Source organism: Schistocerca cancellata, chromosome 10 (genome assembly GCF_023864275.1).
Source record: "Schistocerca cancellata isolate TAMUIC-IGC-003103 chromosome 10, iqSchCanc2.1, whole genome shotgun sequence".
Lineage (NCBI taxonomy): Eukaryota > Metazoa > Arthropoda > Insecta > Orthoptera > Acrididae > Schistocerca > Schistocerca cancellata.
The window spans coordinates 87,185,778-87,202,256 of NC_064635.1; the positions used below are offsets into that span (position 1 = coordinate 87,185,778).

Genomic DNA, 16,479 nt, shown 5'->3' on the forward strand with positions numbered 1-16,479 from the left:
GCGGGGACGGAGCCTCTGCGTCGTTTCTATGTCCCGGGTTAACGTACAATACAATACATACATACAATATGGATGTTTCATCGTGGGTCGATATCTAGTGCCTAGGAACTGCCTGTGATGTTGATCTGTCAATGTAGTCATTTCTTATACCCAGTATGCACTTTTTCAACAATAAATCTTGAAAGAATGGAAACTTCTAAAAATCTGTACTATTTTTTTCTGGCAGTGTACATGCATTTTCTTACATGTATTGACACATAATCTCTAGGTCCACTGTGTCATTTGGCAGGTGCAGGCGGTAGGCGGGGCTCGCTGCGGCCGGCCACGCCCCCTGTCGCCCAGCTGGCGCAGCGTCGCTCGTCACTGCGCCCACCCCCAGCGCCCTCGCCGGGACCCCCGGCTCCGCCCCCAGGGGGTGGGATCCGGACTGCAGGACGGCCCACGCCCACACAAGACCGCCGCAGGTGAGTCCACAACCGCTGCTGCTCCACTATTCATCTCAGACCCCCAAATCTGCGGAAATATAGCAACCACTGTACATTTCCCTCTGTCACTAGACCTCTGGGTCACCGCCATACATTCCACAAAAGGAGGGATGCAGACTGATTGTTTGCAATTCTACTGAACTGAACTGCAGCGTGAAGTAATAGGCTGGAGTATTCTATTAAGAATGAATATTTCTTGTAAGCCACAAGAGGTGCTGGTAGTCCCACAAGGCATACTGGAACATGCACATGTTTTGAAGTGTGTTAACACAGAGGTAACCATGGACGTGTGAATAAATTCATTCAGGTTCTAAAATTGCCATTTTATGTAACTTATTCAAGCACTAAAATTGACAGTATACACTACTGGCCATTAAAATTGCTACACCAAGAAGAAATGCAGATGATAAATGGGTATTCATTCGACAAATATATTATACTAGAACTGATATGTGATTACATTTTCACGCAATTTGGGTGCATACATCCTGAGAAATCAGTACCCAGAAAAACCACCTCTGGCCGTAATAAGGGCCTTGAGTCAAACAGAGCTTGGATGGCGTGTACAGGTACAGCTGCCCATGCAGCTCAACACGATACCACAGTTCATCAAGATTAATGACTGGCGTATTGTGACGAGCCAGTTGCTCGGCCACCATTGACCAGACGTTTTCAATTGGTGATGGATCTGGAGAATGTGTTGGCCAGGGCAGCAGTCGAACATTTTCTGTATCCAGAAAGGCCCGCACGGGACCTGCAACATGCGGTTGCGCATTATCCTGCCGAAATGTAGCGTTTCGCAGGGATCGAATAAGGGTACAGTGACAGGTCGTAGCACATCTGAAATGTAACGTCCACTGTTCAAAGTGCCGTCAGTGCGAACAAGAGGTGACGGAGACACGTAACCAATGGCACCCCATACCATCACGCCGGGTGATACGCCAGTGTGGCGATGACGAATACAAGCTTCCAATGTGCGTTCACCGCGATGTCGCCAAACAAGGATGCGACCATCATGATGCTGTAAACAGAACCTGGATTCACCCGAAAAAATGACGTTTTGCCATTCGTGCACCCAGGTTCGTCGTTGAGTACACCATTGCAGGCGTCCCTGTCTGTGATGCAGCGTCAAGGTCAACTGCAGCCATGCTCTCCGAGCTGATAGTCCATGCTGCTGCAAACGTCGTCGAACTGTTCGTGGAGATGGTTGTTTTCTTGAAAACGTCCCCATCTATTGACTCAGGGATCGAGACGTGGCAGCATGATCCGTTAAGCCATGCAGATAAGATGATTGTCATCCCGACTGCTAGTGATACAAGGCCGTTGGGATCCGGCACGACGTTCCGTATTACCATCCTGAACCGACCAATTCCATATTCTGCTAATAGTCATTGGATCTGGACCAACGCGAGCAGCCATGTCGCGATACGATAAAGCGCAATCGCAATAGGCTATAATCCGACGTTTATCAAAGTCGGAAACGTGATGGTACGCATTTCTCCTCCTTACACGAGGCATCACAACAACGTTTCACCAGGCAACGCTGGTCAACTGCTGTTTGTGTATGAGAAATCGGTTGGAAACTTTCCTCATGTCAGCACGTTGTAGGTGTCGCCACCGGCGCCAACCTTGTGTCAATGCTCTGAAAGGCTAATCATTTGCATATCACAGCATCTTCTCCCTGTCGGTTAAATTTCGCGTCTGTAGCACGTAATCTTCGTGGTGTAGCAATTATAATGGCCAGTAGTGCATATGTATGTGTAGATGGACAGATGGACATATGCACATACGGTGGTGGTTTGATAAGTCTGGTAAATTTCAATGAAAGAACAAAACATTTCTGTTGCACCTTCATGGTTGACAAACTTTATTATTCCAAGAATCGTATAAAGAATTTCAATAATGTACAGCATAAAGTACATTGTTGACAGCCGTCTGAACTGATCAGTGTGTCGACTGCGATTGAAAATGAAGAAAACCGAGTATTGTGCTCTTATTAAACATTTTCATTTTAAGAGTTAGACCGCCGCATAAATCAAAACAGAATTGAATAAAGTTTATGCAGACTCTGCGCCATCATTGAAGACCATTTACTTTTGAATTAATGAATTTAAACGTGGTCTGACAAGCATTTAGGAAGAAGCACGTTCGAACTCAGGTCACTGCAAAGGAAACCATTGACAAATTCCGTGATATGATAATGCAAGACCGCCGAATGAAAATTCGTGAGATTGCTGGACCTGTAGACATCTCAACTTGTCGGTTACATAATATCCTGCAAGGAGAATTGGATATGAAGATGATGATGTGCGAAGTGTATGTTACGACTACTTACAGTCTACCTAAAGTGCATCTGGCAAAACGTTTCAACACGATGTCTGGCGTCGTTAAATTGCTATCGGCAAGAAGTTTTGTACAATTTGTGTCTGTTTATTACACCTGGATCCATCATTACACACTAGAGTCAAAAATGCATTCAAAACATGGAGAAAGGCTGGTGAAAGTGCACCAAATAAGGCAAAGACCATTTTGTCAGATGGTAAAGTGACGGCAACTGTTTCTTTTTTGGGGGTGTTTCCAAATGAGTAATCCTCATAGATTACTTGGAAAAAGTCAAAACCATAACTGGACTCTATTGTGCTTCATTGCTGGGTCGTTTGAAACTTGCATTGGTTAAAAAGGACCAAAACTGGCAGGTAAAAAAGTGCTCTTTCAGCAGGATAATGCACCACCCCACATATCAGCGATAACTTGTATCCCGCCTGGAAGGCGGCGCGTGGATCTGCTGCTGCAAACTGAAGGGTAGGCCGAATGAAGAAAGTGAGCAGGAGCAGGAGGGGACAAGCACTTCGGTACTGCGATTAAAATATTGGATGTTTACTATAAGCAAAAACAGGTTAATAAATGGTTACATAACTTTGCATATATCCCGTCGTGAGTAGTACAAGGTCTCAGTAGCAAGTCAACGCACACTGTAGTTTAAGCGAGGTTCCAGGCCATCTGCTGTCGATGAAATGGGCAGAATCTGGAGCGGAGCTCCATAGATCTACTCAGCACCGACTAGAGGGCGCTGTCGTCGCTGTCTGTCATAGTGCCAACCTAATAACTTTAATACGCCGTGGCACCGTTGCTATCGATACCACAATAACAATGGTGAAAGTGCATACATGGAGCTTTGAATTGGTTCATCATCCACTTATTCACCAGATTTAGTCCCAAGTGACTACTTCCTGTTTCATAACTTGAAACTTTGTTTTGCTGGGAAGAAATTTTCACCAAATGAGGAAGTGATAGTTGCAGTCAACGATTATTTTCCAGGGTCTAACGAACCTATTTTTCCAGTGGGATGAAAAAGCTGGGGTGTTGCTGTGTCAAGTGTACACCTCACAAAGGAGCCTCTGTCGAGAAGAACTGTCAGTTGTTTACGAAACAAACATTTTTCTTTCTTTTTGCACATTTGTCAAACTGCCCTCGTACGTATTATTATTATTATTATTATTATTATTATTATTATTATTATTATTATTCTTTCCTGTCTCAGACGTTATGTCCGGTTAAAAATGGAAAGTGATGTGGACCTTGATCAAGCGTGACTTCCTTTTAACTGTACGGTATATGTTACATTGCATTTAGGAACTTTCGGGTAATTGAACATGTATCAATAATTACAGATTTCTGTAGTTGTATATATATACATTTCGATGTAGCTGTATTGCGTTGATGTACTGGTGGATATTGTGTGGTATGACTCCTGTAGTTGATAGTATAATTGGTATGATGTCAACTTTATCCTGATGCCACATGTCTTTGACTTCCTCAGCCAGTTGGATGTATTTTTCAATTTTTTCTCCTGTTTTCTTCTGTATATTGTGTTGGGTATGGATATTTCGATTAGTTGTGTTAATTTCTTCTTTTTATTGGTGAGTATGATGTCAGGTTTGTTATGTGTTGTTGTTTTATCTGTTATAATCGTTCTTTTCCAGTATAATTTGTATTCATCATTCTCCAGTACATTTTGTGGTGCATACTTGTATGTGGGAACGTGTTGTTTTATTAGTTTATGTTTTATGGCAAGTTGATGTATTATTTTTGCTACATTGTCATGTCTTCTGGGGTATTCTGTATTTGCTAGTATTGTACATCCGCTTGTGATGTGATCTACTGTTTCTATTTGTTGTTTGCAAAGTCTGCATTTATCTGTTGTGGTATTGGGATCTTTAATAATATGCTTGGTGTAATATCTGGTGTTTATTGTTTGATCCTGTATTGCAATCATGAATCCTTCCGTCTCACTGTATATATTGCCTTTTCTTAGCCATGTGTTGGATGCGTCTTGATCGATGTGTGGCTGTGTTAGATGATACGGGTGCTTGCCATGTAGTGTTTTCTTTTTCCAATTTACTTTCTTTGTATCTGTTGATGTTATGTGATCTAAAGGGTTGTAGAAGTGGTTATGAAATTGCAATGGTGTAGCTGATGTATTTATATGACTGATTGCTTTGTGTATTTTGCTAGTTTCTGCTCGTTCTAGAAAGAATTTTCTTAAATTATCTACCTGTCCATAATGTAGGTTTTTTATATCTATAAATCCCCTTCCACCTTCCTTTCTGCTTAATGTGAATCTTTCTGTTGCTGAATGTATGTGATGTATTCTATATTTGTGGCATTGTGATCGTGTAAGTGTATTGAGTGCTTCTAGGTCTGTGTCACTCCATTTCACTACTCCAAATGAGTAGGTCAATACTGGTATAGCATAAGTATTTATAGCTTTTGTCTTGTTTCTTGCTGTCAATTCTGTTTTCAGTATTTTTGTTAGTCTTTGTCTATATTTTTCTTTTAGTTCTTCTTTAATATTTGTATTATCTATTTGTCTGTATCCTAGGTATTTATAGGCATCTGTTTTTTCCATCGCTTCTATGCAGTCGCTGTGGTTATCCAATATGTAATCTTCTTGTTTAGTGTGTTTGCCCTTGACTATGCTATTTTTCTTACATTTGTCTGTTCCAAAAGCCATATTTATATCATTGCTGAATACTTCTGTTATCTTTAGTAATTGGTTGAGTTGTTGATTTGTTGCTGCCAGTAGTTTTAGATCATCCATGTATAGCAAATGTGTGATTTTGTGTGGGTATGTTCCAGTAATATTGTATCCATAATTTGTATTATTTAGCATGTTGGATAGTGGGTTCAGAGCAAGACAGAACCAGAAAGGACTTAATGAGTCTCCTTGGTATATTCCACGCTTAATCTGTATTGGCTGTGATGTGATGTTATCTGAATTTGTTTGGATATTAAGTGTGGTTTTCCAGTTTTTCATTACTGTGTTTAGAAACTGTATCAATTTAGGATCTACTTTGTATATTTCCAATATCTGTAGTAACCATGAGTGGGGTACACTATCAAAGGCTTTTTGGTAATCAATGTATGCGTAGTGTAGGGACCTTTGTTTAGTTTTAGCTTGATATGTCACCTCTGTATCAATTATCAGTTGCTCTTTACATCCTCGTGCTCCTTTGCAGCAGCCTTTTTGTTCTTCATTTATAATTTTGTTCTGTGTTGTATGTGTCATTAATTTCTGTGTGATGACTGAAGTTAATATTTTGTATATTGTTGGTAGGCATGTTATGGGGCGATATTTAGCTGGGTTTGCTGTGTCTGTTTGATCTTTAGGTTTCAGATAGGTTATTCCATGTGCAAGTGTATCAGGGAATGTGTATGGGTCTGCAATGTAACTGTTAAATAACTTAGTTAGATGTGAATGTGTTGAGGTGAACTTCTTTAGCCAGTAATTTGCTATTTTATCATTTCCAGGGGCTTTCCAATTGTGTGTAGAATTAATTGCTCGGGTGACTTCATGTTGCAAAATTATCACTTCAGGCATTTGTGGTATCATCTTGTATGTGTCTGTTTCTGCTTGTATCCACCGTGCATGCCTGTTATGTTGTACCGGGTTTGACCTTATGCTGCTCCAGAAGTGTTCCATGTCTGTTATGTTTGGTGGATTGTCTATTTTAATGTGTGTGTTATCCATTGTTTGGTAAAATCTCTTTTGGTTTGTGTTGAATGTTTGGTTTTGTTTCCTTCTATTTTCACTTTTTTTGTATCTTCTAAGTCGTTTGGCCAATGCTTGCAATTTCTGCTTTTTTTCATCTAATTGCTCTATTGCTTCTTGTTGTGAGATTTTACCTAACCTTTTTCGTTTTTTGTCTGATATTTCATTTCTTATAAATTGTGTTAGCTGTCCGATGTCTTTTCTCAGTTTTTCTATTCTGATCTGTAACCTGTGTTGCCATGCTGGTTTTGTGGGTTTCTTCTGTGTGTTGGTTTGTTCTGATCTCTGCCTAGTGTGTATATTTAGTGTAGTGAGTGCTCCTATATAAACCAGTAGTTGTAACTCTTCCATAGTTGTGTTTTCATTTATTTTGTTGTGTATGATTGTGTTGATAGTTTTTATTGTTGTTTCGACTTGTGGGTTATTTGGCGGTCTATGCAAGAATGGTCTAATGTCTGTATTTGTGTCTTTGTATTCTATATATGTCAGCTGAAATTTCTCTTCTATATCTAACATGTGTCTCTCTTCGTGTTCTATTTGTGCTTGTTCTGGTGGCTGTCTTAAGATTTCGTTTTCCTCTGATTGTTTAATTGATGCGTGTTGGTCATTGTTTGTTTGCTCTGGGATGTTTGAGTCCATTACTATATTTTCTTCTTCTTCTTCTGAGTGCACATTATTTTGTTCCAGTATTTGTTGTACTTGTTGTTTGATGTTTTCTAATTCTGACTGGGGTATCCTGTTATTTTTGATTATTACACGGATCTGATCAGCTAGTCGTTGTTCTGTTAAAAATTTTAATTCCGGGTATCTGGTAATAAATGTTGTGTATACTTGTGATCTGTATCCAGTTGTGTTGGTTCCTAGGTTTGTTGCTTGGTAATAACAGAACATGAGGTGTCGATTAACTTCATCTGACCATCTCATCCTCTGTCTTTGTTTTCCTTCTAGGGTGGTTGCAGGAAGCATATCCTGCAAAACACCTCTATTCGGATTTAAATCATTTTCCAGTTGGCTAGCAGTGTCGTTACCATTGTGGGCGGGCATAGGGTTCAAGCGTCGTCCCCGACCATGACGGCGCTTGTCCGAGGCTTCTTTAGTTCTGTCCTGAACCAAGTAATCACACTAAAAGGGGGGTTAGCCCTATTAGTGGTTTGTTCTTTTCGTCGCCTTTTACGACTGGCAGAACATACGGGAGACCTATTCTTTTCCCGGGCCTTATTATTATTATTATTATTATTATTATTATTATTATTATTATTATTCTTTCCTGTCTCAGACGTTATGTCCGGTTAAAAATGGAAAGTGATGTGGACCTTGATCAAGCGTGACTTCCTTTTAACTGTACGGTATATGTTACATTGCATTTAGGAACTTTTGGGTAATTGAACATGTATCAATAATTACAGATTTCTGTAGTTGTATATACATTTCGATGTAGCTGTATTGCGTTGATGTACTGGTGGATATTGTGTGGTATGACTCCTGTAGTTGATAGTATAATTGGTATGATGTCAACTTTATCCTGATGCCACATGTCTTTGACTTCCTCAGCCAGTTGGATGTATTTTTCAATTTTTTCTCCTGTTTTCTTCTGTATATTTGCTGTATTGGGTATGGATATTTCGATTAGTTGTGTTAATTTCTTCTTTTTATTGATGAGTATGATGTCAGGTTTGTTATGTGGTGTTGTTTTATCTGTTATAATGGTTCTGTTCCAGTATAATTTGTATTCATCATTCTCCAGTACATTTTGTGGTGCATACTTGTATGTGGGAACGTGTTGTTTTATTAGTTTATGTTGCATGGCAAGTTGTTGATGTATTATTTTTGCTACATTGTCATGTCTTCTGGGGTATTCTGTATTTGCTAGTATTGTACATCCGCTTGTGATGTGATCTATTGTTTCTTTTTGTTGTTTGCAAAGTCTGCATTTATCTGTTGTGGTATTGGGATCTTTAATAATATGCTTGGTGTAATATCTGGTGTTTATTGTTTGATCCTGTATTGCAATCATGAATCCTTTCGTCTCACTGTATATATTGCCTTTTCTTAGCCATGTGTTGGATGTGTCTTGATCGCTGTGTGGCTGTGTTAGATGATACGGGTGCTTGCCATGTAGTGTTTTCTTTTTCCAATTTACTTTCTTCGTATCTGTTGATGTTACGTGATCTAAAGGGTTGTAGAGGTGGTTATGAAATTGTAGTGGTGTAGCCGATGTATTTTTATGAGTGATTGGTTTGTGTATTTTGCTAGTTTCTGCTCGTTCTATAAAGAATTTTCTTAAATTATCTACCTGTCCATAATGTAGGTTTTTTATGTCGATAAATCCCCTTCCTCCTTCCTTTCTGCTTAATGTGAATCTTTCTGTTGCTGAATGTATGTGATGTATTCTGTATTTGTGGCATCGTGATCGTGTAAGTGTATAGAGTGCTTCTAGGTCTGTGTTACTCCATTTCACTACTCCAAATGAGTAGGTCAGTATTGGTATAGCATAAGGATTTATAGCTTTTGTCTTGTTTCTTGCTGTCAATTCTGTTTTCAGTATTTTTGTTAGTCTTTGTCTATATTTTTCTTTTAGTTCTTCTTTAATATTTGTATTATCTATTCCTATTTTTGGTCTGTATCCTAGATATTTATAGGCATCTTTTTTTCCATCGCTTCTATGCAGTCGCTGTGGTTATCCAATATGTAATCTTCCTGTTTAGCGTGTTTTCCCTTGACTATGCTATTTTTCTTACATTTGTCTGTTCCAAAAGCCATATTTATATCATTGCTGCATACTTCTGTTATCTTTAGTAATTGATTGAGTTGATTTGTTGCTGCCAGTAGTATTAGATCATCCATGTATAGCAAATGTGTGATTTTGTGTGGGTATGTTCCAGTAATATTGTATCCATAATTTGTATTATTTAGCATGTTGGATAGTGGGTTCAGAGCAAGGCAGAACCAGAAAGGACTTAATGAGTCTCCTTGGTACACTCCTGGAAATTGAAATAAGAACACCGTGAATTCATTGTCCCAGGAAGGGGAAACTTTATTGACACATTCCTGGGGTCAGATACATCACATGATCACACTGACAGAACCACAGGCACACAGACACAGGCAACAGAGCGTGCACAATGTCGGCTCTAGTACAGTGTATATCCACCTTTCGCAGCAATGCAGGCTGCTATTCTCCCATGGAGACGATTGTAGAGATGCTGGATGTAGTCCTGTGGAGCGGCTTGCCATGCCATTTCCACCTGGCGCCTCAGTTGGACCAGCGTTCGTGCTGGACGTGCAGACCGCGTGAGACGACGCTTCATCCAGTCCCAAACATGCTCAATGGGGGACAGATCCGGAGATCTTGCTGGCCAGGGTAGTTGACGTACACCTTCTAGAGCACGTTGGGTGGCACGGGATACATGCGGACGTGCATTGTCCTGTTGGAACAGCAAGTTCCCTTGCCGGTCTAGGAATGGTAGAACGATGGGTTCGATGACGGTTTGGATGTACCGTGCACTATTCAGTGTCCCCTCGACGATCACCAGTGGTGTACGGCCAGTGTAGGAGACCGCTCCCTACACCATGATGCCGGGTGTTGGCCCTGTGTGCCTCGGTCGTATGCAGTCCTGATTGTGGCGCTCACCTGCACGGCGCCAAACACGCATACGACCATCATTGGCACCAAGGCAGAAGCGACTCTCATCGCTGAAGACGACACGTCTCCATTCGTCCCTCCATTCACGCCTGTCGCGACACCACTGGAGGCGGACTGCACGGTGTTGGGGCGTGAGCGGAAGACGGCCTAACGGTGTGCGGGACCGTAGCCCAGCTTCATGGAGACGGTTGCGAATGGTCCTCGCCGATACCCCAGGAGCAACAGTGTCCCTAATTTGTTGGGAAGTGGCGGTGCGGTCCCCTACGGCACTGCGTAGGATCCTACGGTCTTGGCGTGCATCCGTGCGTCGCTGCGGTCCGGTCCCAGGTCGACGGGCACGTGCACCTTCCGCCGACCACTGGCGACAACATCGATGTTCTGTGGAGACCTCACGCCCCACGTGTTGAGCAATTCGGCGGTACGTCCACCCGGCCTCCCGCATGCCCACTATACGCCCTCGCTCAAAGTCCGTCAACTGCACATACGGTTCACGTCCACGCTGTCGCGGCATGCTACCAGTGTTAAAGACTGCGATGGAGCTCCGTATGCCACGGCAAACTGGCTGACACTGACGGCGGCGGTGCACAAATGCTGCGCAGCTAGCGCCATTCGACGGCCAACACCGCGGTTCCTGGTGTGTCCGTTGTGCCGTGCGTGTGATCATTGCTTGTACAGCCCTCTCGCAGTGTCCGGAGCAAGTATGGTGGGTCTGACACACCGGTGTCAATGTGTTCTTTTTTCCATTTCCAGGAGTGTATATTCCACACTTAATCTGTATTGGCTGTGATGTGATATTATTTGAATTTGTTTGGATATTAAGTTGTTGTTATTGTTATTGTTATTATTGCTATTATTGTTATTATTATTATTGTTATCATTATTAATATTATCATGTTGTTGTTACTATCATTATTTTGCGAGTTGTTTACACCTCCTTAGGCTGTTTCTCATCGCCTCATATCTAACAAGGGGAGGCCGCCAATTGTGAAATTCAGATTCGATTCAAACTGCGCATAATAAAAGCTCATGGCCAGAGGTGTCATGTGGCAAAGCACCAAGATGCACTTCTCAGCCGTTGTCGAGAAAATCGATAGTTAAAAGAAACGTTTGCGGTGAAATACTCTCTACGCTTGATGATTTTCTACAGCGTCGTGGCGCAGCGGTAAGCGCTGGAGTTCGTAATCCGAAGGTCGCCGGATCGAATCTCGCGCCATGCAATTTATTTTTATTATTATTTTTTTTGTAATTCAAATATATATATATATATATATATATATATATATATATATATATATATGATATGTATAAACTACACTCCTGGAAATGGAAAAAAGAACACATTGACACCGGTGTGTCAGACCCACCATACTTGCTCCGGACACTGCGAGAGGGCTGTACAAGCAATGATCACACGCACGGCACAGCGGACACACCAGGAACCGCGGTGTTGGCCGTCGAATGGCGCTAGCTGCGCAGCATTTGTGCACCGCCGCCGTCAGTGTCATCCAGTTTGCCGCGGCATACGGAGCTCCATCGCAGTCTTTAACACTGGTAGCATGCCACGACAGCGTGGACGTGAACCGTATGTGCAGTTGACGGACTTTGAGCGAGGGCGTATAGTGGGCATGCGGGAGGCCGGGTGGACATACCGCCGAATTGCTCAACACGTGGGGCGTGAGGTCTCCACAGTACATCGATGTTGTCGCCAGTGGTCGGCGGAAGGTGCACGTGCCCGTCGACCTGGGACCGGACCGCAGCGACGCACGGATGCACGCCAAGACCGTAGGATCCTACGCAGTGCCGTAGGGGACCGCACCGCCTCTTCCCAGCAAATTAGGGACACTGTTGCTCCTGGGGTATCGGCGAGGACCATTCGCAACCGTCTCCATGAAGCTGGGCTACGGTCCCGCACACCGTTAGGCCGTCTTCCGCTCACGCCCCAACATCGTTCAGCCCGCCTCCAGTGGTGTCGCGACAGGCGTGAATGGAGGGACGAATGGAGACGTGTCGTCTTCAGCGATGAGAGTCGCTTCTGCCTTGGTGCCAATGATGGTCGTATGCGTGTTTGGCGCCGTGCAGGTGAGCGCCACAATCAGGACTGCATACGACCGAGGCACACAGGGCCAACACCCGGCATCATGGTGTGGGGAGTGATCTCCTACACTGGCCGTACAACACTGGTGATCGTCGAGGGGACACTGAATAGTGCACGGTACATCCAAACCGTCATCGAACCCATCGTTCTACCATTCGTAGACCGGCAAGGGAACTTGCTGTTCCAACAGGACAATGCACATCCGCATGTATCCCGTGCCACCCAACGTGCTCTAGAAGGTGTAAGTCAACTACCCTGGCCAGCAAGATCTCCGGATCTGTCCCCCATTGAGCATGTTTGGGACTGGATGAAGCGTCGTCTCACGCGGTCTGCACGTCCAGCACGAACGCTGGTCCAACTGAGGCGCCAGGTGGAAATGGCATGGCAAGCCGTTCCACAGGACTACATCCAGCATCTCTACGATCGTCTCCATGGGAGAATAGCAGCCTGCATTGCTGCGAAAGGTGGATATACACTGTACTTGTGCCGACATTGTGCATGCTCTGTTGCCTGTGTCTATGTGCCTGTGGTTCTGTCCGTGTGATCATGTGATGCATCTGACCCCAGGAATGTGTCAATAAAGTTTCCCCTTCCTGGGACAATGAATTCACGGTGTTCTTATTTCAATTTCCAGGAGTGTATTAATGTATTGCTTATGCATGTTGGTGAAGGCGGATCGCTCTCCAATTGCACCGCCTCCATTTTTCTGTTTGTTTAACAGTGTGTACCAAAGCTCTCCCGTCCGCACTGATTTTCGACGATGTTATTAAGTTGCGCTAGGGACCGCATCTACCTTCTTTCGAAGTTAGCACGCAACTACGCTGTTATGCGGCGGCTCGTTTCGGCCCATTCAACATCTGTCCTTCAAGTGTAACGAGCGAGTAACGGAGTTTATATTTCATACCTGCCACAGCAAGTTTGTGTTCGTGGGGTCTATATTCTAATTCAAACGTTTGACTTACGCTATACGTATTCGTTTCGGAATATCGTTTCTACGTCTTCCGTTAACTATACGTGGTTAACATTATGAAGACAATTAATAACCTTTGTGAAATACAACTTTGTTTGGGGAAAACATTATGATGTTCGCAGTCGCCAGTTTTTCCACGACAAACGACTTTCAACACCTTATTATATGCATAATTGTTGCAACTGATGGCCGGGAATTATATATATATATATTTGAATTACAAAAAACAAATACTAAAAAAAAAAGGTTGAATGGTTCAGGATTCGATCCGGCGACCTTCGGATTACGAACCCCAGCGCTTACCGCTGCACCACGACGCTGCAGAAAATCATCAAGCGTAGAGAGTATTTCACCGCAACGGTTTCTTTTAACTGTCGATTTTCTCGACAACGGCTGAGAAGTGCATCTTGGTGCTTTGCCACATTACACCTCTAGCCATGAGCTTTTATTATGCGCAGTATGAATCGAATCTGAATTTCACAATTGCCGGCCTCCCCTTGTAAGCCTCTCGACCTTTGTATACGTTTTCTTTCAAATTTCTTAGTTACATATCCCCTGTCTGCTTGATTTGTGTTCAGTTCAGCTCAGGGTCTTCCAGTTTTCTGTTGTATAGAGCTTGCCAACAAAATACTTTTTTCGGCCATTGTTCTCCCCTTAATCTCATCACATGTCGATACCATATTAAATGCCATTTTTGCGCCTCCTCGCTGATGTACTTGGGAGTTTTCATTCACTTTCTGATTTTCTTATTTGGGATCTTCTCTCGCTTTGAAACTCTGCAACTCCTCAAAAACGCCATTTACGCCACTTCAACTAGTCCTCTGTTTTGTCTTCTCATTTCCAAGACATTATTTATTCACATAACCCTTTTCTCAATTTCCTTAATTTTATCAGACCAAAGGATGGAATTCAGCTTATTCATTACTTGTTTATCTTGTGTTGCCTTCTGTCTTGCCCCTTCCAACTATACGTATACCAAACATATTTTAGCTCCAACGATTGCTAGTTATTGACTTAGTACGCCTGCATTTACGAGGGTCACTCCAAAAGAAATGGACACTATTTTTGTAAAAATACAGTTTTCATTCTGCAAGTGTGAAAGTTTTACATTGTGTAGATACATGCTTCCCGCTTGTTTTGAAACTTAGTTCAACCTGTTCCCGTGAGTGGCGCCGTCACAGCATGTCTTCAAGATGGCTGCTACACCTGACGTTCGTCAGAGGCAACGTGCTGTCAGAATTCCTGTGCTGTGAAAACGAGACAGTGGGAAACATCCACAAGAGGTTGAAAAAGGGATATTGAGATGCTGCTGTCGATCACAGTACAGTTAGTCGGTGGACAAGCAGGTTACGTGATGAAAGTGGGCACGGCAATATTGAGGATTGTCCTCGCAGTGGCAGGCCTCGTACTGCACACACTACAGACAATGTGCAGAGAGTTAACGAATTGGTGACTGTTGACAGACGCATCACAGTGAACGAATTGCCACGCTACGTTGGGATAGGGGAAGGAAGTGTTTGTAGAATACTGGAAGTGTTGGCCTTAAAAAAAGGTTTGTGCTAGGTGGGTTCCCAGGATGTTGACAGTGGATCACAAAGAAACAAGAAAAACGGTATGCTGCGAACTTTTGGGACAGTAAGAGAATGGTGGAGATGAATTTCTTGGAAGAATTGTGATAGGTAATGAAACATAGCTCCATCATTTTTCACCAGAGACGAAGAGGCAATCAATGCAGTGGCATCATAAAAATTCACCCAAGAAAAAAATCTTCAAAACCACACCTTCTGCTGGAAAAGTTAGGGCTACAGTGTTTTTTGATTCCAAAGGACTCTTGCCTGCGGACATCATGCCAAGTGGAACCACCATAAATTCTGATACATAGCTATACAACATATGAAATAGCTAACCAACATATGAAATTACTTCTTTTTCTATTATTATTATAAGTAAGTATACCACCTTTTTGAGTCGAAGATCTTGAAGTTAAAATCTCCCCAACTGCAGAGGACATCCTCGAAGGGGTTTGTAGCTTCTGTGAAGGTGCCATTAACATTCTTGCTCGCTACTGACAAGATGTAAATCGGACCTTTGCAGAAGCTATCCAATCACTTTCGAAGACGTCCTCTGCAATTGAGGACGAATTCAGACACGTGCTGCTACAGTTGTAACTGGACAGTACAGTCCATACTACAGCGTAGCAGAAACGTTCTTGGAGTTAAGTAGGAGTATCTGAACGAAAGGCGACGTTGTTCCCATCACCAAACCCTCTCACATACATACAGAGAACCTGTGTGCAAAGAGGACCGTCTAACCATTACGCTTGCACCTTCCTGCATCTTGCACACTGACTACGAGAATAAGATGAGAAAGATTAGTACAGTGACGCGCAATCGCTGCGGTGACAAAAGTTATTGGGTAGTGATATGCACATATACAGATGGCGGTAGTATCGCGTACATAATGTATAAAAGGCCAGCGCATTGCTGGAGTAGTCATGTGTACTAAGGTGATTCGGGTGAAAAGGCCTGCGACGTGGTTATAGCCACACCATGGGAATTAACAGATTTTGAACGCGGAATGGCGGTTGGAGCTGCACACATGGAACACACCATTTCGGAAATCGTTAGGGAATTCAATATTTCGAGATCCACAGTGTCAAGAGTGTGCCGAGAACACCAAATTTCAGGCTTTACAATGCAGTGGCCGACGGCCTTCACTGAACGACGGAGAGCAGCGGCGTTTGTGTAGAATTGTCAGTGCTAACAGACAAGCAACACTGCGTGAAATAACTGCAGAAATGAACGTGGGACGCACAACGAACGTACCCGTTATAGCTGCGCGGCTAAATATGGCGTTAATGGGCTATGGCAACAGGCGACCGTCGCGAGTGCCTTTGCTAACAGCACAACATCGCCTGCAGCGCCTCCCCTGGTCTCGTGACCATATCGATTGGACCTCAGACAACTGGAAAACGTTGGGCTGGTCAACTGATTCGCAATTTCAGTTGGTAAGAGCTGATGGTAGGGTTCGAGTATGGTGCAGACCCCATGAAGCCACGGACCCAAGTTGTTAACAAGTCACTGTACAAACTGGCGGTGGCTCCATAGTGGTGTGGTCTGTGTTTACATGAAATGGACTGGGTCCTCTGGTACCGTTGAACCGACCATTGACTGCGAATGATCGTGTTCGGCTACTTGGGGACAATTTGTAGCCCTTCATGGACTTCATGTTCCC

At 43.2% G+C, this 16,479-nt stretch overlaps 1 long non-coding RNA gene across 1 annotated transcript in view; it reads right to left on the reverse strand.

The window, feature by feature from the left end:
- Positions 1 to 427: 427 nt before the first annotated feature.
- LOC126106603 (uncharacterized) overlaps positions 428 to 16,479 on the reverse strand; it is a 75,992-nt gene continuing 59,940 nt past the window's right edge. Inside the window, exon 3 of the long non-coding RNA XR_007523377.1 lies at positions 428 to 513. This is a non-coding gene — a long non-coding RNA (uncharacterized LOC126106603). The remainder of the gene's footprint in view (positions 514 to 16,479) is intronic.